Genomic DNA, 12350 nt, shown 5'->3' with positions numbered 1-12350 from the left:
CTCAGTGGAAGGAGTTCCACTTCAGAGGCTATGCCCATGCTAGCTCCCGACCCTCCCCCTTCTCTTTTGTCACTCCCTCATTTTTACAGGACGAACACAGCCCGGTCACACCATACATCCACACGGACATACCAATATCAAATTTTCACCCGCACACAGGCAAAACTAGTCCAGATCTCGAAGACCACCAACTGTTGATTACGTTATTGCGCACAAATCTCCACCACTAACGTTATCAGTTTATTAAAGTGCATTCACCGGTGCACTACGTCCACTAACCATTCTAAACGTTAGGTTAGTAGTGTTATATGAAATGAAACTATGAGAGATAGTAGCAGCATTGATACTAAATTTATAATCGGCAAATGCAGTATTTATTACACTGCAGTATGATGTTGTTAATGCAATATGTATAACTCCCACTGTATTTGGAGTTGTGTAAGCTAAATTGAAAATCAATAAATACTATTACATTTAAAAAAAGGGTGAATTTCCTCCACTTGTCTGTTAAAGTGCGTCTTGCAGAATCCCGGACAGTGGTCGACTAGCCCTTCTCTTTTTATAGTTTATAATTGTTGTGATGGCCCTTTTAGGAGAAGCTGTTTGTCCTTCATAAAAATAGGAGAGTCGGGGCGCTAGGTGGCGCTGATCCAAGATGGCCGCACTACAGTGAGGCTCCTGCCCGACTGGGCACCTTCATCATCCTTCAGGCCATCCTGACCATACCACGCTTGAAACAAACCTCACCGCTTGGTTCTGGAGAGTCTGCTGATTGCAGCGGTGTAAAAATCAACGCGCTCCTACGCTGGCGAGCGGCGCTTCCCGCTGAGGCAATACCTTCCGAGGGCCGCTGCCTGTGCGAGACCCGACACCTGCCTGCTGTGCACACTAATTGACCCCCCGGCTCTGGGGCCTGCTCCGGACCGATGATACTGCGGCCTACGGGGGACTACGAGGCTCGGGGGTGAGTGCGCCTGCCCTGCAGTCGCTAGCAGACTGCGGGGGGGAGACAGACCTGGGACGGGGCGTGCCCCGAGGGCCCCCAGACAACCGATTCCTGCTGCCCATCGCTGAGGAGGCCTGATACTGTCGCCCCCCCCCCGAGCTGCGGAAGCTGTGCGGGCCGGAGAGCCCTCTCGCCTGCCTCGCTGGGACCCCGGTGACTCTCGCTGCTCCTCCTTGCTCCGGGCTGCCCCTGGGCTCTGCGGGAACTGGCCGCCCACCTGTCGTGACCTGGGGCCGGCTGTGGGGACCGGCGGCATTACGGAGCTCCGTGCGGGGTTGTGCCCGAGGCCTGAGGCGGACGCCGCGCTGTTGCTGCCATCTGGAGGTCCCACTGCCCGATTGGAGTCCTCTGTCACCCTCGATGTTGGGGGGAGATAGGCGCCATCCCTGCGACTGGAGGGTGGTTTGCAGCCTTCCCGGTGGCGGACTACGGGTGCACCTAGACCTGGCCTTGCTCCGGTGGTGGGGAAACTGTGGCGCCTACCACTGACCGCTGCGGCCCCCCTCCCTGGCGTCTGGCGACTAGGCAGCCGCCCCCGCTGGGAACCTTCTGCAACCTTTGGATCCCGGCCCTCTCCCCCCGCCGCCCTGCTGCCTGTGCCGCTCGCGGCTTGCCTCTTGGCCTGCCACCAGAGATTGCTGAGGACAACGCTGGTCGATTCTGTGCCGCGTGGCCGGGGCGCCGAAGAGCCGGCTCCGCCGCGATCCTGTCGTCTGGCTGGTGGATGCCCCACTCGCCCCCAAACCCCCACCTCCTTCCCGCGACCTCGCACTGCTCTACACCTTCCTGGTCGCCTGCTGGGGTGGCTGCTGACCTGAGCTGGAGCCCGTCCTTTCGCCCACCGGATACGGATTGAGGAGCGGAGTCCCTTCACACTCCGACTGGTCATCCCTTCTGGTTGGTTTGCGGACGTCGTGGTGGGCCCCCCCCCCTGGCCGCGCCATGGGTCGCAGCGACAACCGCCAGTCCAAGCTGCCATTTGAGACCAAGAAAACCCCCGCTCCCCCGCCGACGCCCGGTGCGGGTGGCGGACCTCCGGCCGCCGAGACCCCTGATGAAGACTGGAAGTCCCTATTACTGGGCATGAAGCAAAGCCTCTCGACTATTGACTCCAAAATTGACACTATGAATGCCCGACTGGACGGGGTCGTCGCTAAACTAGATCAACACGACGTCCGGATTCAGGAGACTGAGGAGCGGATTTCTGCCCTGGAGGACGGCACCACTTCCGCAGGCAAACAGATGACTCAAATGGACAGGCTCCTTAAAATAATTGCAGACAAAAACGAGGACCTAGAGGCCAGGTCCCGTCGCAATAACGTTTGCATTCTAGGCCTTGCGGAGTCCACCAATACGGGGAAAATGGAGGCCTTCATTGAGAAACTTGTGATTGAATTGTTTGGGAGCGACTCCTTCTCCCCCCACCTAATCGTTGAAAGAGCGCACAGGTCCCTGGCTGCCCGCCCTCCTCCTGGGTCCCCACCAAGGCCCATCATTGCGCGATTCCTGAACTACAGGGATAGGGATGCTGTCCTACGTCGCGCACGTGAGATGGGTACAGTGCGACACAGCAATACGACGCTCTCCTTCTTCCCTGACTTCACTGCATCTGTACAGGAGTCTCGACGCAAATTCGCTGTCGTCAAAAAGAAATTACAAGCCCGGGAGATTCCTTATGCCATGCTCTACCCTGCGAAATTGAAAATATCTCACCAAGGCAAACAACTCTTTTTTCAGCAGCCGCAGCAGGTGGAGGACTTCCTCAAACAGCATAGGAGGGAGGGGGCTCGAGAGACGGTGGCGTCTTCTTGCTCTAGGTCGCCCTCACCGCTGGGACAGCAGGACTGACCGCACTTGCGATTGTTACATGGTCAAGTGCACATGCCGCTGCAGAACTTCGCCAATCAGGTTACTGCATTTTCCTGGTGAGGTAACCTTCTACTATTATGGATGTCTGAACTGGTAACTGTTTACTTCGGTTCTCGGTCACCCCTCTCCGTCCCACACTAAGAGGCCGGACGTGAAGTCTGGGCTCTGGTTGGTGAAAGAAAGGAGTTGGGTGGCAGGTTGGGCGCCCCTAGCTATTGTCCCCCCGATGGGTGAGCCCCTCTGCACCCCCCTCTAGTGGGGTAGGGGTTGCTGTTTTACAGTTTTCAGGTTCTGGGTTGGTATTTATGGGGATGGGGAGGGACGGGTGGGATCAATATTCCCGGCCAGTTGGGGTAGCCGGTGTGGGAGGGCATAAGTTACGTTGTTGTTATTCTCCAACCACTGAATATTACGTAACGAATGAGCGGAAAAGGGACAATGGGATGGCTCCCCGGGGGGTCCATCTGGGCTGCTACGCTGACTGCTTTGTACTGTACCATGCTGCCATTACCTGTAGAGCATTATTAGGTCGAGATCAATGGGAGACGTAGGAGACACGGGTCCTGTGCAACAATTTCAGCTGGTCTCCTGGAATGTACGTGGGTTGAACGATCCGAGAAAGAGGCGACAGGTCTTGGGTTACCTAGAGAGGCATGGAGTTTCTATTGCCATGCTTCAGGAGACACATCTGCGGCCCGGGGGAGATCCCTCATTCGCATCACGCTGGGCCGCCTGCAGGGTGTTCTCGTCCTACTCAACTTATGCTAGGGGGGTGACTGTGCTGGTGCGGCGCGGGATGGGGTTTATACCGGCGGGAACCGAGGTGGGACCCTGTGGCAGATATTGCATGATCTGGGGGAAGCTTCACTCTCACATAATACTGTTTGCTTGCTATTACGGTCCCAATGTGGATGACCCGACGACTCTTCTGAACATGTGGGGGAAGATACAGACACTGGGCATCACTCATGTCATCGTGGGAGGCGACTTCAACACCGCGCTTCGGCCGGGGGTGGACCGCTCGCATCCTCAGCCGTCTCATTACACTCATACCCAACGCACCCTGGTTAACATGACGGACGAGCATCAGCTGATCGATGCCTGGCGACATCTTCACCCCTCACTCAGGCAGGGCACACACCACTCCGCTGTACATTCCACATGGGCCCGCATCGACTATATATTTTTGTCAGCTGGCATTGCCCCATGGCTGGTCAAGGCGTGCCATCTGGAGCGCACGTTTTCAGATCATTCCCCTGTGTTGCTGTCGCGGCGCGTTCCCCTTGATGTGTCCCCATACCTGAACTGGCGCCTCAACCGTGCGCACCTCACCGACTCAGTATTTCTGGCAGAATTGGAGGACGATATAACGGCCTTCTTTAACTGTAACACTGGCACAGTCTCCAAATTCACTACCGTATGGGAAGCCTTCAAAGTTACTGTGAGGGGGTTGTGCATAGCGAAGGGCGGGGGGGTCCTCAAATTCCTACGCGGGGGCGTGCGCAGACGGGAGGCTGAACTGTTGTTATTAGAGCGCGAGCAGGCGCAACACACACATGATCGGGGGGTCGCAGCGCGTCTTCGGGAGAAATTGAATGAATATACAGACGCTGCCGCTAAGGAGTGCAAGTTCCTGGGGAAGCCTTATGTTGCGCGTCTATATGGCGAAGGTGACAGACCTGGTAAAGCATTGGCTTCGGCGGTACGGCCCCCTCGTTACCGAAATTATGTGTCCTCTCTGTTGGATGGACACGGGGTCCCGCAGAGGGACACAGAGGCTCAGCTCCGAGTCCTTACTGATCATTACATCGATCTGTACACCTCCCGTAGGACGACTCCGCTGGCACTGCAGGAGTATCTTGATGACACCGCAGTGGCCTGGTTGGGCCCATCCCAGCAGAAATTTCTGCATCACGAATTGGAACTTGATGAGATCAAAGACGCGATAATGTCAATGAAGTCGGGCAAGACGCCGGGCTCGGACGGCTTGCCGATAGACTTCTATAAAGCCTTTATCCATGTCCTGGCCCCTATACTGAAGCAACTGTATTACTCTGCCCTGGAGGAAGGTATCCTGCCGGGGACGATGCGCGAGGCCCTCATCACATCTCTATTGAAGCCGGGTAAGCCCCCGGAGCACTGTGACTCGTACAGACCCCTCTCTCTGTTGAACACGGATAGTAAAATACTGGCGAAGGTCCTAGCGACGCGCCTTGATCTACTGATGGAGCGTCTCGTTCTTCCCGACCAGGCCGGGTTCATCCCGAATCGGGCGACTTCCCACAACCTGCGCACCCTGCAGGTCGTGATCCAGGACATTGATCCCCGATGCGAGGCCGCGGCGGTTTTCCTGGACGCCACCAAGGCGTTCGACTCCCTTGAGTGGGATTACCTACTGGCCTTGTTGGAGCGGATGGGACTACCCTTCAACTTCCTGGACTGGATCCGGCTTTTGTACTGCCGACCTCAAGCGGCGGTCCTGCTCAATGGGTCCCGCTCTGCCCCCTTTGTTATCCACAGGGGCACCCGTCAGGGATGTCCTCTCTCTCCAGTCCTATTCGCCCTCGCTATAGAGCCGCTTGCGGCCAAACTTCGGCAACACCACAAGCACCGATCCCTTATTTATCCGGAGCGCCAGCTTCTCATCGCGTTATATGTGGACGACATGACGCTGTATGTCCATAAGCCGCAGGAGAACCTTAACCCCTTACTGCGGGAGGTGACTAAATTTGGCGCTATATCGGGCGTACAAATAAATTGGGCGAAGTCTGCTTTATTCCCCCTGACTGACAATACTGCGCAGTTCCCACTAGATTACCCCTTGGTGTGGTAGGCGGACGAGATCACATACTTGGGGATCAGGGTGACCAGGAACCGGGAAGCTCTTATTAGAGCGAACTACGGGACTGTCATAGTCAAGCTCTCAGAGAAAATCACGCAATGGAACCACCTTCCGCTGTCAATGGCGGGACGCATCTCCCTGATTAAGATGGTAGTACTTCCCAAATTGTTGTATCTCTTTACTAATATACCATACAGCCCAGGGGCATACTTCTTACGGACCCTCGATTCCCAGCTGTCCCGACTTATATGGGGCGGAAAGCAAGCCAGGTTGGGACTACGGACGCTTATACTGCCCTATCACCAGGGTGGGCTTGATGTCCCGAACTTTCGACGGCACTATAATTGCGCCCAGGGCCACTTTGCGGTGTACTGGTTCCAACCCCCCCCTTTATGGCTCACCTGGCAGTGGAAGATGGGTTTATGAGACCCGAGAGACCCTCCGGCTATCTGTACACAGCGGCTCGATTGGAGACCCGCGACCCCACTACGATGGATTGCACCGTTCGAGCCTGGAAACGCATGGCAGATTGTATGGACGTGGGGTTTCTGTACTCTCCCCGCATGACGCTGGCACATGACCCCAGACTAAGTGTCACCCGCGAGGAGCTTGGACGCAAGCTGCTCGCGCGGCTAGCGGTCCACACATGGGGCGACCTGTATCACCAGGGGAGCTTTCGCGCTGCGTCCCACCTTTTTGGGGACACCGTCCCATCGGTAATGGATACCTTCCTTTACAATCGACTGCGGCAAAATATTAGGGCTATCACGCCTAACTTCCCCGGTGAGCCGGACACCATGGCACCTCTGCACGCCCTGCTCCAGACGCCCGCCCCGACGCATGTAGTATCGATGTTATATAAACATGTGCAGGCGGCACCTTCCCCCCCCTCTCTTAGGGCGCGGACTGACTGGGACAGCGATTTGGGTGCCCCAATGTCGGATGCCCAGTGGGAAGAAAGCTGCTGTCACACTACGGCAGTGACGGGCAATGCCCGCCTCCGCTTGGTACATTTTAAGTTCTTACATCGCCTTTACTTCACCCCGACTAAATTGTACCGCTTCGGACTCCGGGATGATGACCGCTGTCTGCGATGCCGTAGGTCGGGAGCGGACTTCATGCACTTGGCATGGTCGTGTCGGGCGGTGGCGGAGTACTGGGTGGCGGTGTTCGCGGCCCTCTCTGTCATGGTCGGGGTGGACATACCTCCCTGCCCTATGACTGCCCTTCTGGGTCGCTCATGCCCCACGTTAAAGGCGCATCGGAAATTCTTCGCGTTGGGGCTCTTACTGGCTAAGCGACATGTGGCATGCCGGTGGGGGCGAGGGCGAGCGCCCAAGTTCAAGACCTGGTTAGCTACGATGACAACCTGGCAGGAACAACTTCACAGCTATGCTGACCTCTTGCCTCACAGATCCCGCCCCAAAGACTTATGGGGTCCCCTCACTGCATACCTCCTGCGCTCTCCGAGCTCTGCGGAAGGAGGGAAGGAATTCCACGATGACTCGGAGAGGGACGGCCCGCCTGCTACACGCGGTCCTGCGGCTGCCCCCGCGGACGCCCACGCCTGAAGCATCTACTAACCCCACTTGCACCTTCGCCTCTCAACACATGCTGCGCACAGCGTTTCAGACTTGCCCTGACTTGCCGCACCCTTTCAATTGTGCTTACACACCACGTGCCGGAGGCTCGAGTAGGGTGGCCGGTGGTTTCTTTGACTCCCCCCCTGACTCTCTAATAGCGCGTGCAGCGTAGCGTTCTAGATAGTAGCACCAAGTTCTAGGTCCCTGACGAGCTCATCTTACACCCTCCCAGCGCAATGGACTGGATGTCCGGGGCGGAGCTGTGCTGCCCCTTGCTCCTAATGCATACTACAGTGAGATTTGCCGTACGGCTGCTCCGCGCCGATCAATCCTTTCTGCCACATACTGTGTATGGTGGACGACTCCTGGGAGGGCTTCGATGTTTGATGTTCTGTGGTTCTCAGGTTGGTTAATACAGATAAACGAAACCTCAACTACCTGCTGTTGACTTTACGTTGCTCCGTCACTATGCATCGTAGCATATTTGTGCAGTTTGTGTTCTTACCCCGCTGCCGGCCCTTACGGGTTGTAGGCGTTTGAGCTGTGTTAATTGATGATCCTAGTTAGACACTGTTCGTGGTACACGATACTGCATTGACGCTACCGGCCTGTTCACTCAGGTTGTAGGTGAAGAGCTGTGTAATAAATTGAGTATGACTAATAAAGGTTTTTTTAAAAAAAAAAAAATAGGAGAGTCGAGCCAGGCATGTAGTCTGTGGCGTTGTCACAGCATTTCATGCCTCTGGGGTGCCCCTTACTAAGAAGTGGAGCTCTTTCAACCAGTAGCTATCACTAAAGGCACGCCGATGCTCATGCAGTGCTAGCAATGGCTTGTTTTTCCTGGCTTTGTGGTATATTTTTATTTTACTGTTCTTTTTATTGGCATTTGCGTGGTGCATGTCTACCATTGGAATGGGGCTTGGATATTTTTTGAGGCTCCCTTGCACTTATCTGCAATGGACCCCTCTTTACCTTCTGCTTGCTCTGCATGTAGCTATTCATACTCGTATCTATGCTGTTTGATGAAAACAAATGGACAAGATTGTTGAGGAAAATTTGAGGGCGGGGGGGCGGATACTTGTTGGTTGTGCTGTTATTTTCCATAATTTGTTTCTGGTTAGAAAGCTTTTTGCAACTTTTTAAAAAAAATTGTTTATTTTCTGTAGTTAGACGAACACTTGACATACAGTTCAGACATGGCCGTATGCAACTCAGTCTGACCCTGTGCCTCATGGGAACAATCCAGCCCCTTTGGTTTTGTTTTGTTCGCCCTAAGTTGGCAGGGTATGCCCAGACATGGGTCCCCTGCTCACTTTGCCACTAAATTCAAACTAGCCTGGCTGATGACGGCTGATTAGCCAGAAACCTGTCCCAGGATGCTTGTTTCTGGTCCAGGGAAGACATGGCTCGGCAGTTCGGGCTGGACTGTTCCTATGAGGCACAGGGTCAGACTGATTTGCATATGGCCATGTCTGAACTGGGGTGATGGAGTGAGCTAAAGAATGATGATGGATTAAACCCAGATCAGTTGACTGGGGGTGAGTGCTTGCAATGTTCAACACTCCATCCGTCATCCCCTTTGGTTTTGTTTTGTTCGCCCTAAGTTGGCAGGGTTTGCCCAGACGTGGGTCCCTTGCTCACTTTGCCACTGGATTCAACCTAGCCTGGCTGATGGCAGCTGATTAGCCAGAAACCGGTCCCAGGATGCTTGTTTCCGGTCCAGGGAAGAAATGGCTTGGCAGTTCGGGTTGGACTGTTCCTATGAGGCACAGGGTCAGACTGATTTGCGTATGGCCATGTCTGAACTGGGTTGGCGGAGTGAGCTAAAGAATGATGATGGATTAAACCCAGATCAGTAGACTGGGGGTGAGTGCTTGCAATGTTCAACACTCCGTCCATCATCCCCTTTGGTTTTGTTTTGCTAGTTCACACTGCCCAAGCCTACAGTTTGTTACTGGTTGTCAACCCCACAATTTCAGGTGGTGTGCACTGTGCACAGCCCACATGCCTGCTGTTCTCCATGGCCCAGCTGACGGTTAATATAATGGGTAGACTCGTCCTTGTAATCTCAGTCAAGGGAAAGTAGGTAGTGCCACTACCAGCAGTAAAGCGGCTGCTTGCTGTTGGGTAAGTCCTTCTCCCTGCTGAAGTCAAAAAGGAAGATCATCCTGGAGTCATACTGTAGGCATCCAATGGCTTCTTCTGGGCTATTCCTGTAATTATCTGGGGAAGTCATCTCAAACCCTCCTGAAGTATGTGTATAGGGGAAATATTTTTTTTTTTTTTTTTTTTTTTGGTGTAAGACATTTATTGTGCAAAGGAAAGGTTACACTGCGTCACGCCAACAACCCGGAGGCAGGCCGCGATATCAACAAATGTTTTCAATTAAGGTGTACCATATTAGGAGTCATAAACAATGTCAGTGTCCTACCATTCAGGGAGATACACACCCTTAACCCTGGTGAGGAGTACAAAGGTATAACCAGTGCAGAGTGGATGGTCTTACATTTTTGGGTGTCGTGGACTGGAAACGAATCCTAGGCTCACGGTCTCGTCCAGTCACTCCGGCGAGTACTAGGACCGCAGCTCATGGAAAAGGTAATGCATAGGTAAATCGTCCACTACCACCTTTTCGCCCAACCCCCCCGCAACAATCGGAGGGAAACAAACTTCAGTGCAGAGCTATTTCAAAAAACCAACAGACATCACATCTCACATACATAGGGGAAATATTTAAATGAAATGACTCGAGTCATCACAGAAACTACTCCAGGATTACTTCCTGATTACTTCAGTGCGAAACATGTGATGATCTTTTACTACTACAGGATGATCCCATGATGATTTCAGGATTAGGCTATGTTACTCCAGGATGGGTTCCTTATTACTCCAGTGGAAAACAGGTGATGGTCATTTACTACTGTGGGATGATCCCATGATGATTTCAGGATTAGGTTGTATTCCTCCAGGATGAACCTATAAGTATTTTAGGATAGGAATGTATAATTACCAAATTTTCTTGTGATGACATCAGAATGAGGCTGTATTACTCAAGGATGATCACAAGATATCTTTATAATGGACTGTACTAATCGATGATGACTTTGTGATGGGTATGTATCACCCTAGGATGGGTTCTGACTATATTGCTACATGGCGATTTTAACATAGGGATGTATTATTCTAGGATAATCTTGAGTAGTAATGGTAAACTGTGTTTGAAATGCAAAGGAATTTAAGAAATCCACCATTTTATAAGTTCGTAGGCAGAGCAGGGTACTGCTAAAAACAAGTATTGGCAAAGCCAGCAGGTCTTGCCTTTTCAACCAAATGGCTTGCAAATGAGTTTTGCCGTTAGTCTGCAATAATAAAAAAAATAATGGCAAAAAGAGTGCAATGATGAGTGCACCAATGCCACGTGTGCACATCCTAACACTAAGGTGGCAAAGAAGGATGATGTACGCATGCTTCCATCATCATGCATGCGCACCCAAATGGCATGAAACGGGCGCCGTTTTAAGTATTGTTTTATTTACAATTGCAAGACAGGGACCCCACTTGAAGGGTAGGTAAAGTAAAGATTTTAAAAGGCGCACAAAAACTATTGAAAACACAGAGGATCAGACACCAATGAGAATATATTTTTGTAAAGACTGTGACAAGAGGAGAGCAACGAGGAGCAGGTGGTATGAGAAGTAAATATGTTGGGGTCAACGGGAAGTGGAAAGGATAGCAAAAGGAGAGCTTGAGGTAGTGGAATAAATAAAAAGAAAAAACAACAAGCACTGACAAAGTCAATAGGTCTCGCCTATGGGAGAGCTATTGGCTTTGGCAATGTATTTTAGCCATTATGTACACCAGTGTGGCTGCTGTTCAGCATGGCTAAAAGTTAGTGGCGTGGGATAGATTGCGGTAGAGTGTAAATGGGGTAGATTGTGGTAGAGTGGAGTGGGATTGCTTGGCGCAGAGTGGAGTGGGGGTAGAGTGGGGTAGATTGGAGAGGGGTAGATTGGAGTAGGGACGTTGGGTAGATTAACGTGGTAGATTGGAGTGGAGTAGATTGAATTGGAGTAGATTGGCGTGGAGTGGAGCGGTGTATGATGGTATGGTATACACTGCCATTACATACACCACATTTTCAATTGAGATGACGATCACTTTTGCACAGTCATACAGTTTTTCTAATAAACCTATAGAGCGCACAAACGATAACGTGGGGAAATGGCCTTATTTTGGGTATTGATCATATTGAAGTATTTGTTTCCAATACACTTCAGAATTAACAAAAAATGTGGTTCATTTATGTGTTCATTTACATGTTGTGTGCTAGAAAAAACAACTTTCCTACTCCCAGTATCCAGAAAGATTGTCACATAAATGCTCTTACTTTAAAGTCAGAGAAGTAAAAAGTACACACCAAGCTCCCTTGGAGGACAGAGCCTGACCTTTGACCTCTGTCTTTGAATGCCCAGCAAATGTGACAAGACAATAACAAAATGTAAAGCTCCATTTACAGAAAGCGAGCAGTCGTGGAAGAATAGAGTAACCAGGGTATACCCAATGGGAGGGACGAAGACAGCCAGACAGCCTAAAACAAAAAGGTAGCTAATAGAAAGCCAGAAAATTTGAGATACGAACCACATAGCCAATGGCAAGCATAGGTGGAATGCAATCCCAAGGAAGCTTTCAGAATGCCCACAAGAAGTCTTTTCCCAAAAAGGCACCTACGCTGTCTGTTAGGCTTTGAACTGAAGAAAAAAAGCCACAATCCTAATTGCTTCGGGAGTGGGTGGAATAGCATCTGTTTGATTATTTTTTGTGGTTATAATTTCATTTTTTAAATGTTGTATTCTGGGCATGTCTGAATTTAATCCCAGCTACCTTCTTTTTTTTTAATTGAGGTATGGCAGTCTTTTGTTTATCTTCTTTTTTAAGGATGTAGTCCGAAGTGCGATCTGTTTTTGGCTTGACTCGCTTTTCCGATCTGTACCTTGACTGTCCGTCTCTCTCCGAATGCTTTTCGGAGGTCTCCTGAAAGGAATGAGATGAA

The sequence above is a fragment of the Triturus cristatus genome, chromosome 6 (genome assembly GCF_964204655.1).
Source record: "Triturus cristatus chromosome 6, aTriCri1.1, whole genome shotgun sequence".
Classification (NCBI taxonomy): Eukaryota; Metazoa; Chordata; class Amphibia; order Caudata; family Salamandridae; genus Triturus; species Triturus cristatus.
The sequence above is the reverse complement of the archived record's forward strand: the minus strand, read 5'-3'. Positions refer to the sequence as shown.